This window comes from Dendrobates tinctorius, unplaced genomic scaffold (assembly GCF_039654945.1).
Source record: "Dendrobates tinctorius isolate UK_male_01 unplaced genomic scaffold, ASM3965494v1 ptg000404l, whole genome shotgun sequence".
Taxonomy (NCBI): Eukaryota; Metazoa; Chordata; class Amphibia; order Anura; family Dendrobatidae; genus Dendrobates; species Dendrobates tinctorius.
In genome coordinates, this window is record NW_027362069.1 from 2,793,947 (window position 1) to 2,818,127 (window position 24,181).

General features: G+C 53.1%; 1 protein-coding gene across 2 annotated transcripts in view; it reads right to left on the minus strand.

The window, feature by feature from the left end:
- The window catches only part of LOC141076444 (uncharacterized), a 58,976-nt gene extending 41,652 nt beyond the window's left edge, over nt 1-17,324 (minus strand). For both annotated transcript variants that reach the window (XM_073563893.1, XM_073563891.1), the window contains exon 1: nt 16,892-17,324. The gene's annotated coding sequence lies outside the window, so the exon portion shown is untranslated. The remainder of the gene's footprint in view (nt 1-16,891) is intronic.
- Nucleotides 17,325-24,181: the final 6,857 nt, after the last annotated feature.

The window sequence follows — 24,181 nt, forward strand, 5'->3', positions numbered from 1 at the left end:
TGAGGACCTGCAGTGCGGTCACAGACAAGTCAGAGACAGGTCACAGAGCGGTCATACCGCTGCTGTGAGCTGTCATTGGAGGGGTCGATGATAAAATCAATCCCACCAATCAGTGCTGGTCCTGGTGATGCCGGTGTTTCTAGGCACCGGCCTAGGATCGGAGCTTACAGCTTCAATTCTAGGCCAGGTCTCCGGCAGGTCACCAGCAGGGCACAACGCGGTCACACGGCAGCTGTGCCCTGTGATTGGCACGATCGATTACATTGATCGTGCTAAGCTTCAGCTGCAGGCCATACCAGACCTTTCCTAGGCACTGGCCTAGGATTGGTGCTATTACAGCACTGATCCAGGCAGATACCGGCAGGGTACAGCGCGGTAACACCGCTACTGTGCCCTGCGATTGGTGCTATTGATTGTGCCAATCTAAGCAGTTTTGGCCAATGCCTGGCGTTGCCAGGCACCGGCCTGGGATCTAATACATCAGCACTCGATCCTAGCCTGGGACCTCACTGTTTCAGCCAATCTGATTGGGGGAAACAATGAGAAAGGCTGTGATTGGCTATTCAGAATTGAACCGCCAATCACAGTGATCGGGAGGCCGGATGGAGGAGGACGCAGCCCAGGATGCCGACACCATCTTCCTACAGGTAAGATGACGTCGGAATTTTAGTATCGCATTAAAGTGCATGATGTACTATTCTGTCCATGGGAATTAAGTCCCAGGTCATATAGACGGAATAGTACATCTGAGGTCAGAGAGAGGTTAAACAGCTCTGGTGAAATGAAAGATGCTTAGTGTTTGGTTGCTATGTGGAGTGGGCATGGATATATATATATATATATATATATATATATATATATATATATACACACACACACTCACTGGCCACTTTATTAGGTACACCTGGCCAACTGTGTGTTAAGACTTAATTTCTAATCAGCCAATCACATGGCGGCAACTCAGTGCATTTAGGCATGTAGACATGGTCAAGACAATCTCCTGCAGTTCAAACCGAGCATCAGTATGGGGAAGGTGATTTGAGTGCCTTTGAACGTGGCATGATTGTTGGTGCCAGAAGGGCTGGTCTGAGTATTTCAGAAACTGCTGATCTACTGGGATTTTCACGCACAACCATCTCTAGGGTTTACAGAGAATGGTCCGAAAAAGAAAAAAAATCCAGTGAGCGGCAGTTCTGTGGCCGGAAATGCCTTGTTGATGCCAGAGGTCAGAGGAGAATGGGCATACTGGTTCGAGCTGATAGAAAGGCAACAGTGACTCAAATTGCCACCCGTTACAACCAAGGTAGGCAGAAGAGCATCTCTGAACGCACAGTGCGTCGAACTTTGAGGCAGATGGGCTACAGCAGCAGAAGACCACACTGGGTACCACTCCTATCAGCTAAGAACAGGAAACTGAGGCTACAATTTGCACAAGCTCATCGAAATTGGACAGTAGAAGATTGGAAAAACGTTGCCTGGTCTGATGAGTCTCGATTTCTGCTGCGACATTCGGATGGTAGGGTCAGAATTTGGCGTAAACAACATGAAAGCATGGATCCATCCTGCCTTGTATCAACGGTTCAGGCTGGTGGTGTCATGGTGTGGGGAATTTTTTCTTGGCACTCTTTGGGCCCCTTGGTACCAATTGAGCATCGTTGCAACGCCACAGCCTACCTGAGTATTGTTGCTGACCATGTCCATCCCTTTATGACCACAATGTACCCAACATCTGATGGCTACTTTCAGCAGGATAATGCGCCATGTCATAAAGCTCGAATCATCTCAGATTGGTTTCTTGAACATGACAATGAGTTCACTGTACTCAAATGGCCTCCTCAGTCACCAGATCTCAATCCAATAGAGCATCTTTGGGATGTGGTGGAACGGGAGATTCGCATCAGGGATGTGCAGCCGACAAATCTGCGCCAACTGTGTGATGCCATCATGTCAATATGGTCCAAAATCTCTGAGGAACGCTTCCAGCACCTTGTTGAATCTCTGCCACGAAGAATTGAGGCAGTTCTGAAGGCAAAAGGGGGTCCAACCCCTTACTAGCATGGTGTACCTAATAAAGTGGCCAGTGAGTGTATATATATATATATATATATATATATATATATATATGTCTGTTGTCCCTGGAAGACAGCTCCTGCTGATGAACACTAATAATGGTCCCTCCTCTAGATACCATTGATAAGATACATGGTGCTTCACGTCCAGCAGTTATGGTGAATAGCATATATTATTATGGGCAGTTGTTCTTTGAGATCGGTAGATTTAACATATGTCAAACTAAAAAGCGGGTCTGTAATATCCAGAAGTTTCAAAGGTCCCGGTTACAATTGATAACTTCCTTGTCAATTCCTGAACCTTAATGGTGTGAAAATTATATTTCCTCCTTATTAAAACCAAGCCAGGTATATATTGAGCCTAATATGAAAAACATACCCCTTTTTCTTTCCGTCCCAATTTTTTCTTTTCTTTTTTCCATAAATTCCTTGATATTCGTGATTTCTAGTTTTTTAACAGGACTTTGGGGGCCGATATGTCCTGGAACCCATGTTTCTCTCTGTGGCCCTGTTACACTGTGGTTCTGGTCTCCTGTCAATACTGTTTGTGAGCAGAATGGATTCCCACAATATTGAACTATGTTCACTTTCTGAACTCAGTAGGAGCGGATTCCCAGCTCTAACGCAGAATTCGGCTCATTCTGATGGATCAAGGAAATGCTGTAGATATAGTATATCTTGACTTCAGCAAAGCATTTGACAAAGTGTCTCATACAATCCTTATTGAAAAAATGACTAAGTATGGAATGGACAAGGCAACTGTTAGGTGGATTCATAACTGGCTTAGTGATCGGACCCAAAGAGTGGTCGTAAATGGCTGCACATCCAGTTGGAAGAATGTCTCAAGTGGGGTACCACAGGGCTCTGTCCTGGGCCCTGTATTGTTCAACATCTTTATCAACGATTTAGATGAAGGAATTGAGGGTAAACTGATTAAATTTGCTGATGACACAAAGCTAGGAGGGATAGCTAATACTAGAGAAGAGAGAGAGAGGATTCAAAAAGATTTAAATAAACTGGAGAAGTGGGCAGCAACTAACAGAATGGTTTTTAACAGGGAGAAATGCAAAGTACTACATCTGGGCAATAAAAATGAAAAAAGCATATATAGAATGGGAGGAATAGGGCTAAGTGACAGCACATGTGAAAAAGACTTGGGTATACTAATAGATCACAGACTGAATATGAGTCAACAGTGTGATGCAGCAGCAAAAAAGGCAAATGCAATTCTAGGATGTATTAACAGAAGCATACAGTCTAGATCACGTGAAGTCATTATTTCCCTCTACTCCTCTTTGGTCAGACCTCATCTGGAATATTGTGTCCAGTTTTGAGCACCACATTTTAAAAAAGACATCAACAAACTGGAGCAAGTTCAGAAAAGAGCGACCAGAATGGTGACCGGTCTGCAAACCCTGTCTTATGAGGAAAGGTTGCAGGATTTGGGAATGTTTAGTTTGCAAAAGAGAAGACTGAGAGGAGACTTAATAGCTGTCTACAAATATCTAAAGGGCTGTCACATTGTAGAAGGATCAACTTTATTCTCATTTGCACAAGGAAAGACTAGAAGCAATGGGATGAAACTGAATGGGAAGAGACACAGATTAGATATTAGAAAAAACTTTTTGACAGTTAGAGTGATCAATGAGTGGAACAGGCTGCCACGAGAAGTGGTGAGTTCTCCTTCAATGGAAGTCTTCAAACAGAGGCTGGACAGACATCTGACTGGGATGATTTAGCGAATCCTGCTTTGAGCAGGGGGTTGGACCAGATGGCCCAGGAGGTCCCTTCCAACTCTACGATTCTATATTGCTGTAAAGTCACCGATTTTGTGACGTTGCAGCGATATTGCTAGCGATATCCCTGCATGTGATACTTACCTCCGACCGGCTCCCCCGCTGGTTATCACTGATCGCGCGAGAAGCTCCTGGTCCATTCCTCGTCGGCCACTTCCTGCTGGGCTTCCTGTGGCGCCCAGGGCGGGAGGACGCACGATCGCCGCGTCTGACAGGTAAGTAGCGATCCCCGTCCCCAGCAATGTCGCTGGTGAGATCTGCCTGTGTAGCAGCTCACTAGCGACCACCTAGCGATGTACCAGCGATCCTGACCGCGTCATATCGCTAGTCGGGATCGCTGGTGCATCGCTAGGTGTAACGGTACCCTAAGTGTTACAATGAGTCACTTCTAACTGGCTAGATAGAAAAGTTGCAGACTCTGTAATCTCAGGATAAATTACCGTATTTTTCGGACTATAAGATGCAACGGACCATAAGAACACCCCAATTTTCAGTAGGAAAATTGGGGGAAAAAAAATAATGTGTCAAATGGGGGTCCGTCTTACAGTCCGAATTCAGCTTACCTGGGAAGGGATCTGGCACAGGTGAAGTAGTCACAGGGGTCATTCAGTGGTCCAGGCTCGTGCGGTGGCGGCTCTGTGCTGGGGCAGCAGCAGCGCTGAGGCAGGGGCAGCAGCAGCGCTGAGGCAGGGGCAGCAGCAGCGCTGAGGCAGGGGCAGCAGCAGCGCTGAGGCAGGGGCAGCAGCAGCGCTGAGGCAGGGGCAGCAGCAGCGCTGAGGCAGGGGCAGCAGCAGCGCTGAGGCAGGGGCAGGTGGGCTCTGTGGTGGTGGCAGCGGGCTGTGCTCCGGTACAGGGACGGCGGCTCCGCCGCGATTTCTTCGCAGCCCGGAGGCCCCCGCACTTCCCTTGCTGGCCGCCATGTTGCAGTGGCCTCCGGGAGCATGGACGCCGGAAAGAATCTGCCGCAGACCTCAAAATTTGAAATCTCATTTTCAAAAGTGAGAGCCGGCTAATGGTGCCAAAAATGAGAGCAATAGCTTTAACAACCGGTTCCACCGAACCGGGGAGAACCCGCTGAATCCCACCCCTGGCTGCGCCCCGAGGGCTCATAGTGCTGCGCTGTGTGGAGTGGGATTCGAACCCACGCCTCCACGTGGTGACTGCAGACGCTGAACACGCTCCCTGGTGCACAACAGCTTGCACCTCCAGGGACCAGTACTGCTGCTGTCAGGAGTGGGATTCGAACCCACGCCTCTATGGGAGACTGCCCCGAGGGCTCATAGTGCTGCGCTGTGTGGTGCGGGGTGGGCAGGGTCAGCGCTGCGCCCCCAGGGCTCATAGTGCTCCGCTGTGTGGTGCGGGGTGGGTGGGGTCAGCGCTGCGCCCCCAGGGCTTATAGCGCTGCGCTGTGTGGTGCGGCGTGGGCGGGGTCAGCGCTGCACCCCCAGGACTCATAGTGCTCCGCTGTGTGGTGCGGGGTCATCTCCCATCTCCTCCCTGGCTCTGTGCTGCTGTGTAAGATCGCTTAGTGGTGGGGGAGGGGCGGCAGTGACTGGCCGGTGGGCAGGGTCACTGTGCTATGGGAACCAAGATCCGGCCTGCATAGAAGGTGGAAGAGGGAGGAGTCGTGTGACACGCCGAGCTGCCTGTGACTCATCCCCTGGCTCAGGGGGCGGAGTCAGCGCCGTGCAGCACACAAACAGTCTCTCCCTGGCTTGCAGTACAGTGAGGCTGGGGGATGGGCGGCCGGGCTCTGTGTCACGTGGCTCCGAGCCCACCCCCTGCTTTCTCGGTCTAACTGCAGCAACAATGACGTCACCTGAGCGCCAGATTTGAACCTTGGAGCTGCCGGCCGGTAACTGTATGCCTGTATGGGGTCAGCTGTGGGGGGAGGCAGGGGGTCCCTGCAGAGTGTATGGGGTCAGCTGTGGGGGGCACTGCGGGTAGACAGGGGGTCCCTGCAGAGTGTATGGGGTCAGCTGTGGGGGGCACTGCGGGGGAGACAGGGGGTCCCTGCAGAGTGTATGGGGTCAGCTGTGGGGGGCACTGCGTGGGAGACAGGGGGTCCCTGCAGAGTGTTTGGGGTCAGCTGTGGGGGGCACTGCGTGGGAGACAGGTGGTCCCTGCAGGGGGAGGTGAGGACAGTGTATGGGCACAGCTGTGGGGGGCATGGCGGGGTACAGGCGTTCCCTGTGGGGTAGGGGAGGGTTAGGGGGGCTGTGTTGTCACTCTGCTGTGAACACTAATTATGAATGCAATATTTCCCTTATTAATTATTGTTTTTTTATTTCTCTGTCTCTCAGTAGGTAACACTTGGGGCAGTCGCCCGCTCTCTGTGTGTCTGCTGGCAATATACGCTCGTAGAAAAAGGGGTTAATGTACCAGTACAATTCATAGGACTTAATTTTTATTCTATGTCAAAATTCAATAATTTCCTTTTCCCTTTTTTTTCCAATAGGTAACAAGGCATCGTGGACACTAAACTGGCTCAAGAACTGGCGGGACAAGGACACCAAGTTTGCCTAATGGACGACATCGCTATGGAGGAACACAGCTCTCCGGCCACCATCATCATGTGGAGCAGCTAAGCCTCTTCATCCTCGGTTTGGGTAAGTGACAATCCATGTATGTATGGTCTAAGGAGCGGTCATGGCACATGTACATACATGTATGTGTAAACATGTATATACAGGCAGCTGTCATGGCACTCGGGAAGTCACACCAGGGGGCTATGTGGCCCTGTAGGCCTCTACACCACCACACAGCCTCCCGCAACCCGCTCTACAGCACCACACAGCCTCCCGCAGCCCCGTCTACACCACCACACTTCCTCCTCCAGCCTCTGTCTCCCCCCTCCAGTCCCTGACGCCCCCCCCTCCAGCCTCCTTCCTAATTTAGAGCTTTTGGTTTTTTTTATCAGCATAAATTGTCATTTAAGAAACGATTGTCCATTCAAGAAGAGATTTGTGTTGGCAGATTATCCTAGGAAAGCGTGTTAGATGATAATAATCGTGCTGCCCATCTCACCCGACGAGCAAGCAGCACCAGGGTGGATAAAAATCTTGAATTTTTTTAAAAAAATCAAAAAAACCAGATTTTTTTGATTTAAATCAGATTTTTTTGATTTAAATCATTTGATTGCAGTTTTCATAATGTGATTTCAAACGGCAAACAAGTCCTTGGATATCCTTTTGACAGTATTTGCACTTTGCTCTTGCACCTTTCTTTCCAAGATCTGCTGCTGGCATCTCAACAAAATGAACCCAAATAGGGTCTCTCTTACGACCTGCTGCCATGGCTCACACAGATCACTTATGAAGTTTGATTGTTACTACAGCCTGAGCCAAGCACTGCTGATGTTACTACAGCCTGAGCCAAGTACTGCTGACTATCCAACAAGTTTGGGCATGTCAACTGAATGCAGGGAAAAAGAAACTAAACCAAAACTGAAACCAAGCTAGAAGTGTGGAATTAAAGGGGCAGTATGAACAAAATGTGGAGGCTATTAATAGTTTATACAATTAAGACATGCTGCTTTTAAACACCTACCTATTGCCATATAGTAAAACAAAAAAGATTTTTACTTACTTTGGGGTCCCCCCCTCACCCTGGCGTTAGATCGTTGCCCCTACTTTCGTCCGTGTAACTATGGGCGCACATGCACACTGCTCTCACTTCTCATTTTAATCGTGATTTATATTAAAAAAAAACCTTTTGATTTAAATCAGTGATTTAAATCATGATTAAAATCATGATTTAAATCGATCCGATTTAAATAGAAAAAAATCTTTTGATTTAAATCGTGATTTAAATCATGATTTAAATCGGCGTGATTTAAATCAATCCACCCTGAGCAGCACCCTTGTTCGTTGGGTGAATTGACCTTTTAAGGGAGCCCGACGTACTCACTAAATTGTCCCTATCCCTAAGTTTTTTTGGATGCAGATTGCTCTCACACGAGTGTTTTTTTGATTTGGAAAAGAAAGAAATGAGGATGGAGAATCAAAACTTTAAGGCTAAAAAATATACTCACACATATATACACCAACTGTATAGACACACATATAAATATTTATGGTGTATACATTAGGCTATAAGACCTGGAGACTGTTATTACACATGCTGCCACTAGGTTTATTTTCTTTTCTTTAAAAAAAAACAAAAAAAAAAACTGTCGCTGTCAGGAGTGGGATTCGAACCCACGCCTCCACGTGGTGACTGCAGACGCTGAACACGCTCCCTGGTGCACAACAGCTTGCACCTCCAGGGACCAGTACTGCTGCTGTCAAGGAGTGGGATTTGAACCCACGCCTCCACATGTGGTGACTGCAGACGCTTAACACGCTCCCTGGTGCACAACAGCTTGCACCTCCAGGGACCAGTACTGCTGCTGTCAGGAGTGGGATTCGAACCCACGCCTCCACGGGAGACTGCAACCTGAACACAGTGCCTTAGACCACTAGGCCATCCTGACTGCTGACATTGACATGCTCCCTGGTGACACAAGAGTTTGCACCACCAGGGACTTCAGTACAGATCTGCTGTCCAAATCAGACATTGGGGCCCCTGGTGGGACTTCTGGCAAAGCCAGAGGGGACATTGGGATGTCATTTGAAAGCTAATTACCAGACTGAGGTGAGGGAGCAGTTCTTGGGGCTGTGTGGTGCTCTGTTGGGCATTTGTGCACCCTCAAGCCTGCACCACAAGGACCACTTTTATCCATGGACAGCCAGGCTCTGACCCCCTGAATTCAAATTCCATTTGGAGCAGGGGGACAAGTGATGTTGCTGTATGTAGGTGGCCTTCTGGATGATGTTCCTGCCAAGCTTGATTTGCCTGACCCCTTCTGCAGAGTAGTTAAGGGGATTGAGAACCCCCAAGACTGCCCCAGACTGAAAATGTCTTTTCAAATCTGCTGTCCAAATCAGACATTGGGGCCTCTGGTAAAGCCAGAGGGGACATTGGGATGTCATTTGAAAGCTAATTACCAGCTTCTTTTTCATTACTTTAGTTCTGCAGACAGATGGTAAACGCCATTGTCTGTAAAGACCCCGTTACACACTGCGATATCGCTAGCAATATTTTTGAACCCCTCTCCATAATCTTTGAAAATTCTTGGAGAACAGGAGAAGTGCCAGAAGACTGGAGAAGAGCAAATGTTGTTCCTATCTTCAAAAAGGGGAAGAAGGTGGACCCAGGCAACTATAGGCCGGTGAGTCTGACTTCTATACCAAGAAAGATCTTTGAACAAATTATTAAACAACATGTATGTCAATACCTGGATAAGAATGAAGTGATTAAACAGAGTCAGCATGGGTTTGTAACTAATAAGTCATGTCAGACTAACTTAATTTCCTTCTATGACGGTATCACTGATTGGGTGGATCAAGGAAATGCTGTAGATATAGTATATCTTGACTTCAGCAAAGCATTTGACAAAGTCTCTCATACAATCCTTATTGAAAAAATGACTAAGTATGGAATGGACAAGGCAACTGTTAGGTGGATTCATAACTGGCTTAGTGATCGGACCCAAAGAGTGGTCGTAAATGGCTGCACATCCAGTTGGAAGAATGTCTCAAGTGGGGTACCACAGGGCTCTGTCCTGGACCCTGTATTGTTCAACATCTTTATCAACGATTTAGATGAAGGAATTGAGGGTAAACTGATTAAATTTGCTGATGACACAAAGCTAGGAGGGATAGCTAATACTAGAGAAGAGAGAGAGAGGATTCAAAAAGATTTAAATAAACTGGAGAAGTGGGCAGCAACTAACAGAATGGTTTTTAACAGGGAGAAATGCAAAGTACTACATCTGGGCAATAAAAATGAAAAAAGCATATATAGAATGGGAGGAATAGGGCTAAGTGACAGCACATGTGAAAAAGACTTGGGTATACTAATAGATCACAGACTGAATATGAGTCAACAGTGTGATGCAGCAGCAAAAAAGGCAAATGCAATTCTAGGATGTATTAACAGAAGCATACAGTCTAGATCACGTGAAGTCATTATTTCCCTCTACTCCTCTTTGGTCAGACCTCATCTGGAATATTGTGTCCAGTTTTGGGCACCACATTTTAAAAAAGACATCAACAAACTGGAGCAAGTTCAGAAAAGAGCGACCAGAATGGTGACCGGTCTGCAAACCCTGTCTTATGAGGAAAGGTTGCAGGATTTGGGAATGTTTAGTTTGCAAAAGAGAAGACTGAGAGGAGACTTAATAGCTGTCTACAAATATCTAAAGGGCTGTCACATTGTAGAAGGATCAACTTTATTCTCATTTGCACAAGGAAAGACTAGAAGCAATGGGATGAAACTGAATGGGAAGAGACACAGATTAGATATTAGAAAAAACTTTTTGACAGTTAGAGTGATCAATGAGTGGAACAGGCTGCCACGAGAAGTGGTGAGTTCTCCTTCAATGGAAGTCTTCAAACAGAGGCTGGACAGACATCTGACTGGGATGATTTAGCGAATCCTGCTTTGAGCAGGGGGTTGGACCAGATGGCCCAGGAGGTCCCTTCCAACTCTACGATTCTATATTGCTGTAAAGTCACCGATTTTGTGACGTTGCAGCGATATTGCTAGCGATATCCCTGCATGTGATACTTACCTCCGACCGGCTCCCCCGCTGGTTATCACTGATCGCGCGAGAAGCTCCTGGTCCATTCCTCGTCGGCCACTTCCTGCTGGGCTTCCTGTGGCGCCCAGGGCGGGAGGACGCAGGATCGCCGCGTCTGACAGGTAAGTAGCGATCCCCGTCCCCAGCAATGTCGCTGGTGAGATCTGCCTGTGTAGCAGCTCACTAGCGACCACCTAGCGATGTACCAGCGATCCTGACCGCGTCATATCGCTAGTCGGGATCGCTGGTGCATCGCTAGGTGTAACGGTACCCTAAGTGTTACAATGAGTCACTTCTAACTGGCTAGATAGAAAAGTTGCAGACTCTGTAATCTCAGGATAAATTACCGTATTTTTCGGACTATAAGATGCAACGGACCATAAGAACACCCCAATTTTCAGTAGGAAAATTGGGGGAAAAAAAATAATGTGTCAAATGGGGGTCCGTCTTACAGTCCGAATTCAGCTTACCTGGGAAGGGATCTGGCACAGGTGAAGTAGTCACAGGGGTCATTCAGTGGTCCAGGCTCGTGCGGTGGCGGCTCTGTGCTGGGGCAGCAGCAGCGCTGAGGCAGGGGCAGCAGCAGCGCTGAGGCAGGGGCAGCAGCAGCGCTGAGGCAGGGGCAGCAGCAGCGCTGAGGCAGGGGCAGCAGCAGCGCTGAGGCAGGGGCAGCAGCAGCGCTGAGGCAGGGGCAGCAGCAGCGCTGAGGCAGGGGCAGCAGCAGCGCTGAGGCAGGGGCAGGTGGGCTCTGTGGTGGTGGCAGCGGGCTGTGCTCCGGTACAGGGACGGCGGCTCCGCCGCGATTTCTTCGCAGCCCGGAGGCCCCCGCACTTCCCTTGCTGGCCGCCGCCATGTTGCAGTGGCCTCCGGGAGCATGGACGCCGGAAAGAATCTGCCGCAGACCTCAAAATTTGAAATCTCATTTTCAAAAGTGAGAGCCGGCTAATGGTGCCAAAAATGAGAGCAATAGCTTTAACAACCGGTTCCACCGAACCGGGGAGAACCCGCTGAATCCCACCCCTGGCTGCGCCCCGAGGGCTCATAGTGCTGCGCTGTGTGGAGTGGGATTCGAACCCACGCCTCCACGTGGTGACTGCAGACGCTGAACACGCTCCCTGGTGCACAACAGCTTGCACCTCCAGGGACCAGTACTGCTGCTGTCAGGAGTGGGATTCGAACCCACGCCTCTATGGGAGACTGCCCCGAGGGCTCATAGTGCTGCGCTGTGTGGTGCGGGGTGGGCAGGGTCAGCGCTGCGTCCCCAGGGCTCATAGTGCTCCGCTGTGTGGTGCGGGGTGGGTGGGGTCAGCGCTGCGCCCCCAGGGCTTATAGCGCTGCGCTGTGTGGTGCGGCGTGGGCGGGGTCAGCGCTGCACCCCCAGGACTCATAGTGCTCCGCTGTGTGGTGCGGGGTCATCTCCCATCTCCTCCCTGGCTCTGTGCTGCTGTGTAAGATCGCTTAGTGGTGGGGGAGGGGCGGCAGTGACTGGCCGGTGGGCAGGGTCACTGTGCTATGGGAACCAAGATCCGGCCTGCATAGAAGGTGGAAGAGGGAGGAGTCGTGTGACACGCCGAGCTGCCTGTGACTCATCCCCTGGCTCAGGGGGCGGAGTCAGCGCCGTGCAGCACACAAACAGTCTCTCCCTGGCTTGCAGTACAGTGAGGCTGGGGGATGGGCGGCCGGGCTCTGTGTCACGTGGCTCCGAGCCCACCCCCTGCTTTCTCGGTCTAACTGCAGCAACAATGACGTCACCTGAGCGCCAGATTTGAACCTTGGAGCTGCCGGCCGGTAACTGTATGCCTGTATGGGGTCAGCTGTGGGGGGAGGCAGGGGGTCCCTGCAGAGTGTATGGGGTCAGCTGTGGGGGGCACTGCGGGTAGACAGGGGGTCCCTGCAGAGTGTATGGGGTCAGCTGTGGGGGGCACTGCGGGGGAGACAGGGGGTCCCTGCAGAGTGTATGGGGTCAGCTGTGGGGGGCACTGCGTGGGAGACAGGGGGTCCCTGCAGAGTGTTTGGGGTCAGCTGTGGGGGGCACTGCGTGGGAGACAGGTGGTCCCTGCAGGGGGAGGTGAGGACAGTGTATGGGCACAGCTGTGGGGGGCATGGCGGGGTACAGGCGTTCCCTGTGGGGTAGGGGAGGGTTAGGGGGGCTGTGTTGTCACTCTGCTGTGAACACTAATTATGAATGCAATATTTCCCTTATTAATTATTGTTTTTTTATTTCTCTGTCTCTCAGTAGGTAACACTTGGGGCAGTCGCCCGCTCTCTGTGTGTCTGCTGGCAATATACGCTCGTAGAAAAAGGGGTTAATGTACCAGTACAATTCATAGGACTTAATTTTTATTCTATGTCAAAATTCAATAATTTCCTTTTCCCTTTTTTTTCCAATAGGTAACAAGGCATCGTGGACACTAAACTGGCTCAAGAACTGGCGGGACAAGGACACCAAGTTTGCCTAATGGACGACATCGCTATGGAGGAACACAGCTCTCCGGCCACCATCATCATGTGGAGCAGCTAAGCCTCTTCATCCTCGGTTTGGGTAAGTGACAATCCATGTATGTATGGTCTAAGGAGCGGTCATGGCACATGTACATACATGTATGTGTAAACATGTATATACAGGCAGCTGTCATGGCACTCGGGAAGTCACACCAGGGGGCTGTGTGGCCCTGTAGGCCTCTACACCACCACACAGCCTCCCGCAACCCGCTCTACAGCACCACACAGCCTCCCGCAGCCCCGTCTACACCACCACACTTCCTCCTCCAGCCTCTGTCTCCCCCCTCCAGTCCCTGACGCCCCCCCCTCCAGCCTCCTTCCTAATTTAGAGCTTTTGGTTTTTTTTATCAGCATAAATTGTCATTTAAGAAACGATTGTCCATTCAAGAAGAGATTTGTGTTGGCAGATTATCCTAGGAAAGCGTGTTAGATGATAATAATCGTGCTGCCCATCTCACCCGACGAGCAAGCAGCACCAGGGTGGATAAAAATCTTGAATTTAAAAAAATCAAAAAAATCAGATTTTTTTGATTTAAATCAGATTTTTTTGATTTAAATCATTTGATTGCAGTTTTCATAATGTAATTTCAAACGGCAAACAAGTCCTTGGATATCCTTTTGACAGTATTTGCACTTTGCTCTTGCACCTTTCTTTCCAAGATCTGCTGCTGGCATCTCAACAAAATGAACCCAAATAGGGTCTCTCTTACGACCTGCTGCCATGGCTCACACAGATCACTTATGAAGTTTGATTGTTACTACAGCCTGAGCCAAGCACTGCTGATGTTACTACAGCCTGAGCCAAGTACTGCTGACTATCCAACAAGTTTGGGCATGTCAACTGAATGCAGGGAAAAAGAAACTAAACCAAAACTGAAACCAAGCTAGAAGTGTGGAATTAAAGGGGCAGTATGAACAAAATGTGGAGGCTATTAATAGTTTATACAATTAAGACATGCTGCTTTTAAACACCTACCTATTGCCATATAGTAAAACAAAAAAGATTTTTACTTACTTTGGGGTCCCCCCCTCACCCTGGCGTTAGATCGTTGCCCCTACTTTCGTCCGTGTAACTATGGGCGCACATGCACACTGCTCTCACTTCTCATTTTAATCGTGATTTATATTAGAAAAAAACCTTTTGATTTAAATCAGTGATTTAAATTATGATTAAAATCATGATTTAAATCGATCCGATTTAAATAGAAAAAAATCTTTTGATTTAAATCGTGATTTAAATCATGATTTAAATCGGCGTGATTTAAATCAATCCACCCTGAGCAGCACCCTTGTTCGTTGGGTGAATTGACCTTTTAAGGGAGCCCGACGTACTCACTAAATTGTCCCTATCCCTAAGTTTTTTTGGATGCAGATTGCTCTCACACGAGTGTTTTTTTGATTTGGAAAAGAAAGAAATGAGGATGGAGAATCAAAACTTTAAGGCTAAAAAATATACTCACACATATATACACCAACTGTATAGACACACATATAAATATTTATGGTGTATACATTAGGCTATAAGACCTGGAGACTGTTATTACACATGCTGCCACTAGGTTTATTTTCTTTTCTTTAAAAAAAAACAAAAAAAAAAAAACTGTCGCTGTCAGGAGTGGGATTCGAACCCACGCCTCCACGTGGTGACTGCAGACGCTGAACACGCTCCCTGGTGCACAACAGCTTGCACCTCCAGGGACCAGTACTGCTGCTGTCAAGGAGTGGGATTTGAACCCACGCCTCCACATGTGGTGACTGCAGACGCTTAACACGCTCCCTGGTGCGCAACAGCTTGCACCTCCAGGGACCAGTACTGCTGCTGTCAGGAGTGGGATTCGAACCCACGCCTCCACGGGAGACTGTTATTACACATGCTGCCACTAGGTTTATTTTCTTTTCTTTAAAAAAAAAAACAAAAAAAAAAAAACTGTCGCTGTCAGGAGTGGGATTCGAACCCACGCCTCCACGTGGTGACTGCAGACGCTGAACACGCTCCCTGGTGCACAACAGCTTGCACCTCCAGGGACCAGTACTGCTGCTGTCAAGGAGTGGGATTTGAACCCACGCCTCCACATGTGGTGACTGCAGACGCTTAACACGCTCCCTGGTGCGCAACAGCTTGCACCTCCAGGGACCAGTACTGCTGCTGTCAGGAGTGGGATTCGAACCCACGCCTCCACGGGAGACTGTTATTACACATGCTGCCACTAGGTTTATTTTCTTTTCTTTAAAAAAAAAAACAAAAAAAAAAAAACTGTCGCTGTCAGGAGTGGGATTCGAACCCACGCCTCCACGTGGTGACTGCAGACGCTGAACACGCTCCCTGGTGCACAACAGCTTGCACCTCCAGGGACCAGTACTGCTGCTGTCAAGGAGTGGGATTTGAACCCACGCCTCCACATGTGGTGACTGCAGACGCTTAACACGCTCCCTGGTGCACAACAGCTTGCACCTCCAGGGACCAGTACTGCTGCTGTCAGGAGTGGGATTCGAACCCACGCCTCCACGGGAGACTGCAACCTGAACACAGTGCCTTAGACCACTAGGCCATCCTGACTGCTGACATTGACATGCTCCCTGGTGACACAAGAGTTTGCACCACCAGGGACTTCAGTACAGATCTGCTGTCCAAATCAGACATTGGGGCCCCTGGTGGGACTTCTGGCAAAGCCAGAGGGGACATTGAGATGTCATTTGAAAGCTAATTACCAGACTGAGGTGAGGGAGCAGTTCTTGGGGCTGTGTGGTGCTCTGTTGGGCATTTGTGCACCCTCAAGCCTGCACCACAAGGACCACTTTTATCCATGGACAGCCAGGCTCTGACCCCCTGAATTCAAATTCCATTTGAATTCAAATACAACACAAAAAACACAAAAAGTTGTGCATACAACTTATACCACAATGAACAGATTACTAATAAAACAATCCACCAGGAGTTAACAGTGGACATGTGGAGCTTTCATGTAGCCTCACTGTGCCCAGTAACATTGGCTGGTCACCCTACATGAGAAAAAATTGTAATATTCCAATATTCAAAACTCTGTCCCTGTCTAATTTCTTTGTAACAAGACATCAGATGATCGTAGATAAAGGCATTTTATTCAACTTTTCACAAAGTTAACAGAGAGGCTGTAAAAACATCAAGAGACATTTTGTGGCTTAAAAAAAAAAAAAATGTAAACTGATGAATCAGCTGGTAAGTTTTTTTGGATGTACAGTGGTCAGATGGATTTGAGAAGGACGTTCTCTCGGCAGACGGGTGCCTGTTATACCCTATAGAATATATTCAGTGTACACGTCCTGGTGTGAAAAGAACCTAATATATATATTTTTTTTTTTACTCCAAAAACAGAAAAAAAAACAGAGTGAAGGCCATCAGTTTCCACCAGACACAAACAAACCTAAGTTTGCTTCGGCCAGAAATCACTCGAAATAAAAGGGTTTCCAGGACCTTCAGGCCCCTGAAGCTTAAAACTAGTGAAGAGACTGGGGGGGGTGAAAACTAAATTATATATATATATACACACCACCTGCCCAGACTGGACTGATGACGACCCGACCAGAACCCGTGTGAGGCCTAGTCGGCCCCGGTAACTGAAAAGGCCACTACTGTTATGCTTCTAATCCTTTCCCAGTCATATAAAAGAATTTTTAAAAAAATGGCCGGAGAGTTGTTATATGGCGCAAGTTCCCCACCCAAAAAAAGTGTCTAACACATTCAGTTACAAATGTGTAATTTTCCTACATCTGAGGGGGAAAAGGCCACCATGGAGGTGTGTGTAAGAAGGTATGGCCGCTCCCAGGGTCCTCCATCACATACAGAGGCCTAGAGACATCACCCGGCCTCACACGGCCCGAACTACGCGCACAGACTGAAGAAGAAGGGGCTCCGCCATTACCGGAGGAGATTGTGCGCCTCCATGCTGCGGTTCTGGAGCACACCACGGCCACACGGAGCGGGGTGGACGGCATTATGGTATCAGGCCGCCGAGATCTCCCCCTCACGAAAACCTCCTGACTCGGCGGAGACACGGTGAGGAGGACCGCAGCCGCTGCTACAGATGGCGGCACTTCCGCCTGTGCTCCGCCACCACAGGAACTAAAATGGCGGCCGGGCGGGGAAGTGACGTGTGGTGAGGAGACGTGGGAGGCCGGACTGAGTCATGGAGGAGGCGACGGTGGCGTCGTAATGTTTGCTGTGGAGAGAGCGCAGCAGAGGAGCGGAGCTGTCAGCGGGGAAGAGCGCGGCACAACACAAAGCCCGGAGGAGGGAGCGGCGACACCCCGCAGAGGACAGAAGGGAGACGGTGTGTGGGGGGAGAGAGTGGGGGGAGCAGAGGCTGAGCATGGGGGGGAGCAGAGGCTGAGCATGGGGGGGGGAGCAGAGGCTGAGCATGGGGGGGGGGGGGGGAGCAGAGGCTGAGCATGGGGGGGGGGGAGCAGAGGCTGAGCATGGGGGGGGGGGAGCAGAGGCTGAGCATGGGGGGGGGGGAGCAGAGGCTGAGCATGGGGGGGGGGGAGCAGAGGCTGAGCATGGGGGGGGAGCAGAGGCTGAGCATGGGGGGGGGGAGCAGAGGCTGAGCATGGGGGGGGGGAGCAGAGGCTGAGCATGGGGGGGGGGGAGCAGAGGCTGAGCATGGGGGGGGAGCAGAGGCTGAGCATGGGGGGGGAGCAGAGGCTGAGCATGGGGGGGGGGAGCAGAGGCTGAGCATGGGGGGGGAGCAGAGGCTGAGCATGGGGGGGGAGCAGAGGCTGAGCATGGGGGGGGGAGCAGAGGCTGAGCATGGGGGGGGGGAGCAGAGGCTGAGCATGGGGGGGGGGAGCAGAGGCTGAGCGGGGGGGGGGGAGCAGAGGCTGAGCATGGGGGGGGAGCAGAGGCTGAGCATGGGGGGGGGAGCAGAGGCTGAGCATGGGGGGGGGAGCAGAGGCTGAGCATGGGGGGGGAGCAGAGGCTGAGCATGGGGGGGGGAGCAGAGGCTGAGCATGGGGGGGGAGCAGAGGCTGAGCATGGGGGGGGGAGCAGAGGCTGAGCATGGGGGGGGAGCAGAGGCTGAGCATGGGGGGAGCAGAGGCTGAGCATGGGGGGGGAGCAGAGGCTGAGCATGGGGGGGGAGCAGAGGCTGAGCATGGGGGGGGGAGCAGAGGCTGAGCATGGGGGGGGGGAGCAGAGGCTGAGCATGGGGGGGGGAGCAGAGGCTGAGCATGGGGGGGGGAGCAGAGGCTGAGCATGGGGGGGGAGCAGAGGCTGAGCATGGGGGGGGGAGCAGAGGCTGAGCATGGGGGGGGGAGCAGAGGCTGAGCATGGGGGGGGGAGCAGAGGCTGAGCATGGGGGGGGAGCAGAGGCTGAGCATGGGGGGGGAGCAGAGGCTGAGCATGGGGGGGGGGAGCAGAGGCTGAGCATGGGGGGGGGAGCAGAGGCTGAGCATGGGGGGGGAGCAGAGGCTGAGCATGGGGGGGGAGCAGAGGCTGAGCATGGGGGGGGAGCAGAGGCTGAGCATGGGGGGGGAGCAGAGGCTGAGCATGGGGGGGGGGAGCAGAGGCTGAGCATGGGGGGGGGAGCAGAGGCTGAGCATGGGGGGGGAGCAGAGGCTGAGCATGGGGAGGAGCAGAGGCTGAGCATGGGGGGGAGAGCAGAGGCTGAGCATGGGGAGGAGCAGAGGCTGAGCATGGGGGGGAGAGCAGAGGCTGAGCATGGGGAGGAGCAGAGGCTGAGCATGGGGGGGGAGCAGAGGCTGAGCATGGGGGGGGGGAGCAGAGGCTGAGCATGGGGGGGGAGCAGAGGCTGAGCATGGGGGGGGGGAGCAGAGGCTGAGCATGGGGGGGGAGCAGAGGCTGGGCATGGGGGGGAGCAGAGGCTGAGCATGGGGGGGGAGCAGAGGCTGAGCATGGGGGGGGAGCAGAGGCTGAGCATGGGGGGGGAGCAGAGGCTGAGCATGGGGGGGAGCAGAGGCTGAGCATGGGGGGGGAGCAGAGGCTGAGCATGGGGGGGGAGCAGAGGCTGAGCATGGGGGGGGAGCAGAGGCTGAGCATGGGGGGGAGCAGAGGCTGAGCATGGGGGGGGAGCAGAGGCTGAGCATGGGGGGGGAGCAGAGGCTGGGCATGGGGGGGAGCAGAGGCTGGGCATGGGGGGGAGCAGAGGCTGAGCATGGGGGGGGAGCAGAGGCTGAGCATGGGGAGGAGCAGAGGCTGAGCATGGGGGGGAGCAGAGGCTGAGCATGGGGGGGAGCAGAGGCTGAGCATGGGGGGGAGCAGAGGCTGAGCATGGGGGGGAGCAGAGGCTGAGCATGGGGGGGAGCAGAGGCTGAGCATGGGGGGGAGCAGAGGCTGAGCATGGGGGGGGGGAGCAGAGGCTGAGCATGGGGGGGGGGAGCAGAGGCTGAGCATGGGGGGGGGAGCAGAGGCTGAGCATGGGGGGGGAGCAGAGGCTGAGCATGGGGGGGGAGCAGAGGCTGAGCATGGGGGGGGGAGCAGAGGCTGAGCATGGGGGGGGGAGCAGAGGCTGAGCATGGGGGGGAGCAGAGGCTGAGCATGGGGGGGGGAGCAGAGGACAGAAGGGAGACGGTGTGTGGAGAGAGAGTGGGGGGAGCAGAGGCTGAGCATGGGGGGGGAGCAGAGGCTGAGCATGGGAGGGAGCAGAGGCTGAGCATGGGGGGGAGCAGAGGCTGAGCATGGGGGGGAGCAGAGGCTGGGCATGGGGGGGAGCAGAGGCTGAGCATGGGGGGGGAGCAGAGGCTGAGCATGGGGGGGGAGCAGAGGCTGAGCATGGGGGGGGGGAGCAGAGGCTGAGCATGGGGGGGAGAGCAGAGGCTGAGCATGGGGGGGGAGCAGAGGCTGAGCATGGGGGGGGGAGCAGAGGCTGAGCATGGGGGGGGGAGCAGAGGACAGAAGGGAGACGGTGTGTGGAGAGAGAGTGGGGGGAGCAGAGGCTGAGCATGGGGGGGGAGCAGAGGCTGAGCATGGGGGGGAGCAGAGGCTGAGCATGGGGGGGGAGCAGAGGCTGAGCATGGGGGGGGAGCAGAGGCTGAGCATGGGGGGGGGGAGCAGAGGCTGAGCATGGGGGGGGGGGAGCAGAGGCTGAGCATGGGGGGGGGGAGCAGAGGCTGAGCATGGGGGGGGGGAGCAGAGGCTGAGCATGGGGGGGGGTGCAGAGGCTGAGCATGGGGGGGGGTGCAGAGGCTGAGCATGGGGGGGGAGCAGAGGCTGAGCATGGGGGGGGAGCAGAGGCTGAGCATGGGGGGGGAGCAGAGGCTGAGCATGGGGGGGGGAGCAGAGGCTGAGCATGGGGGGGAGAGCAGAGGCTGAGCATGGGGGGGGAGCAGAGGCTGAGCATGGGGGGGGGAGCAGAGGACAGAAGGGAGACGGTGTGTGGAGAGAGAGTGGGGGGAGCAGAGGCTGAGCATGGGGGGGGAGCAGAGGCTGAGCATGGGAGGGAGCAGAGGCTGAGCATGGGGGGGAGCAGAGGCTGAGCATGGGGGGGGGGAGCAGAGGCTGAGCATGGGGGGGGGGAGCAGAGGCTGAGCATGGGGGGGGGGAGCAGAGGCTGAGCATGGGGGGGGGAGCAGAGGCTGAGCATGGGGGGGGGAGCAGAGGCTGAGCATGGGGGGGGGGTGCAGAGGCTGAGCATGGGGGGGGAGCAGAGGCTGAGCATGGGGGGGGGAGCAGAGGCTGAGCATGGGGGGGGAGCAGAGGCTGAGCATGGGGGGGGAGCAGAGGCTGAGCATGGGGGGGGGAGCAGAGGACAGAAGGGAGACGGTGGGGGGAGCAGAGGCTGAGCATGGGGGGGAGCAGAGGCTGAGCATGGGGGGGAGCAGAGGCTGAGCATGGGGGGGGAGCAGAGGCTGAGCATGGGGGGGGAGCAGAGGCTGAGCATGGGGGGGAGCAGAGGCTGAGCATGGGGGGGGAGCAGAGGCTGAGCATGGGAGGGAGCAGAGGCTGAGCATGGGGGGGAGCAGAGGCTGAGCATGGGGGGGGAGCAGAGGCTGAGCATGGGGGGAGAGCAGAGGCTGAGCATGGGGGGCGAGCAGAGGCTGAGCATGGGGGGGGAGCAGAGGCTGAGCATGGGGGGGGGAGCAGAGGCTGAGCATGGGGGGGAGCAGAGGCTGAGCATGGGGGGGGGAGCAGAGGCTGAGCATGGGGGGGGAGCAGAGGACAGAAGGGAGACGGTGGGGGGAGCAGAGGCTGAGCATGGGGGGGAGCAGAGGCTGAGCATGGGGGGGGAGCAGAGGCTGAGCATGGGGGGGGAGCAGAGGCTGAGCATGGGGGGGGAGAGCAGAGGCTGAGCATGGGGGGGGTGCAGAGGCTGAGCATGGGGGGGGGTGCAGAGGCTGAGCATGGGGGGGGAGCAGAGGCTGAGCATGGGGGGGGGAGCAGAGGCTGAGCATGGGGGGGGAGCAGAGGCTGAGCATGGGGGGGGAGCAGAGGACAGAAGGGAGACGGTGGGGGGAGCAGAGGCTGAGCATGGGGGGGGGAGCAGAGGACAGAAGGGAGACGGTGGGGGGAGCAGAGGCTGAGCATGGGGGGGAGCAGAGGCTGAGCATGGGGGGGGAGCAGAGGCTGAGCATGGGGGGGGAGCAGAGGCTGAGCATGGGGGGGAGCAGAGGCTGAGCATGGGGGGGAGCAGAGGCTGAGCATGGGGGGGAGCAGAGGCTGAGCATGGGGGGGGGAGCAGAGGCTGAGCATGGGAGGGAGCAGAGGCTGAGCATGGGGGGGAGCAGAGGCTGAGCATGGGGGGGAGCAGAGGCTGAGCATGGGGGGGGAGCAGAGGCTGAGCATGGGGGGGAGCAGAGGCTGAGCAATGGGGGGGGGAGCAGAGGCTGAGCATGGGGGGGGAGCAGAGGCTGAGCATGGGAGGGGAGCAGAGGCTGAGCATGGGGGGGGGAGCAGAGGCTGAGCATGGGGGGGGGAGCAGAGGCTGAGCATGGGGGGGGAGCAGAGGCTGAGCATGGGGAGGAGCAGAGGCTGAGCATGGGGGGGGAGCAGAGGCTGAGCATGGGGGGGGAGCAGAGGCTGAGCATGGGGGGGGAGCAGAGGCTGAGCATGGGGGGGGGAGCAGAGGCTGAGCATGGGGGGGGAGCAGAGGCTGAGCATGGGGGGGGGGGAGCAGAGGCTGAGCATGGGGGGGGGAGCAGAGGCTGAGCATGGGGGGGAGCAGAGGCTGAGCATGGGGGGGAGCAGAGGCTGAGCATGGGGGGGGAGCAGAGGCTGAGCATGGGGGGGGAGCAGAGGCTGAGCATGGGGGGGAGCAGAGGCTGAGCATGGGGGGAGCAGAGGATGGTGCTTGGGGGGCGGAGCCGGAGCTGGAGTGTGGTGGACGGGAGATAAAACACAACCTTAGTATGTAGGGCTGTGGAGTCGGAGTCGGAGCTCATTTTGGTGGAGTCGGAGTTGGTATAAAATGGACCGATTCCGACTCCTAAAATATATAATAAATTGGGTACAGTAGTTCAATGCAGAATGTGCTGAATATTTTTTCATAGGAATTTGGGAAAGTTATGAAATGTCCTATAAATGGCTGTTCTATTCCTGATCTAAGGCTACATTCACACACAGCGTTTTTGCTGCGTTTTTTGAGGATACGTTTTTCAGTTGCAAAAGCAGATCAGCTTTTTAAAAACTGCATCACCTGAAAGGTTTTTGAGCTCATAGATAATGTTTTCAATATCAGAGCAGATTTCTAATCTGCTTTTATTTATATATCTGTCTATCCATATCATATCTGTACCAAAAAGAATGAAAGCCGGATAGCACACAGACTAACACTCCTTTTTTTTAGCACCAGTCAGGTCCACCTCATAGCTGCCCAAAAGGACGCCCAGGACAGGCATTGCTCGTCTTCAGTAACATCAACTGATAGTTGGAATAAATATACTGCATTCACCACCACATCTTCTTAAGGTGCAGGCTTTATTTTCAAGTGTAGGGGTGTGCAGTATGAGGTTCTGCCCCCCCCAGGTTTGATCCTGGCTACGCCCATGATGTGGATGTAGCCTGAGGATCTAGGCTTTGTCTTAGCCGAGATAAGTCATAGTGTGTGTGTGTGTGTGTATGTGTGTGTGTGTGTGTGTATATATATATATATATATATATATATATACACACACACTACAGACCAAAGGTTTGGACACACCTCAATCAAAGCGTATTCTTTATTTTCATGACTATGGTTTAATAAGTGGGATTTCTTGCCTTATAAATGGGGTTGGGACCATCAGTTGTGCAGAAGTCTGGTGGATACACAGCTGATAGTCCTACTGAATAGACTATTAGAATTTGTATTATGGCAAGAAAAAAGCAGCTGAGTAAAGAAAAACGAGTGGCCATTATTACTTTAAGAAATGAAGGTCAGTCAGTCCGAAAAATTGGGAAAACTTTGAAAGTGTCCCCACGTGCAGTGGCAAAAACCATCAAGCGCTACAAAGAAACTGGCTCACATGAGGACCGCTCCAGGAAAGGAAGACCAAGAGTCACCTCTGCTGCGGAGGATAAGTTCATCCGAGTCACCAGCCTCAGAAATCGCAGGTTAACAGCAGCTCAGATCAGAGACCAGGTCAATGCCACACAGAGTTCTAGCAGCAGACACATCTCTACAACAACTGCTAAGAGGAGACTTTGTGCAGCAGGCCTTCATGGTAAAATAGCTGCTAGGAAACCACTGCTAAGGACAGGCAACAAGCAGAAGAGACTTGTTTGGGCTAAAGAACTCAAGGAATGGACATTAGACCAGTGGAAATCTGTGCTTTGGTCTGATGAGTCCAAATTTGAGATCTTTGGTTCCAACCACCTTGTCTTTGTGCGACGCAGAAAAGGTGAACGGATGGACTCTACATACCTGGTTCCCACCGTGAAGCATGGAGGAGGAGGTGTGATGGTGTGGGGGTGCTTTACTGGTGACACTGTTGGGGATTTATTCAAAATTGAAGGCATACTGAACCAGCATGGCCACCACAGCATCTTGCAGCGGCATGCTATTCCATCCGGTTTGTGTTTAGCTGGACCATCATTTATTTTTCAACAGGACAATGACCTCAAACACACCTCCAGGCTGTGTAAGGGCTATTTGACCAAGAAGGAGAGTGATCGGGTGCTACGCCAGATGACCTGGCCTCCACAGTCACCAGACCTGAACCCAATCGAGATGGTTTGGGGTGAGCTGGACCGCAGAGTGAAGGCCAAAGGGCCAACAAGTGCT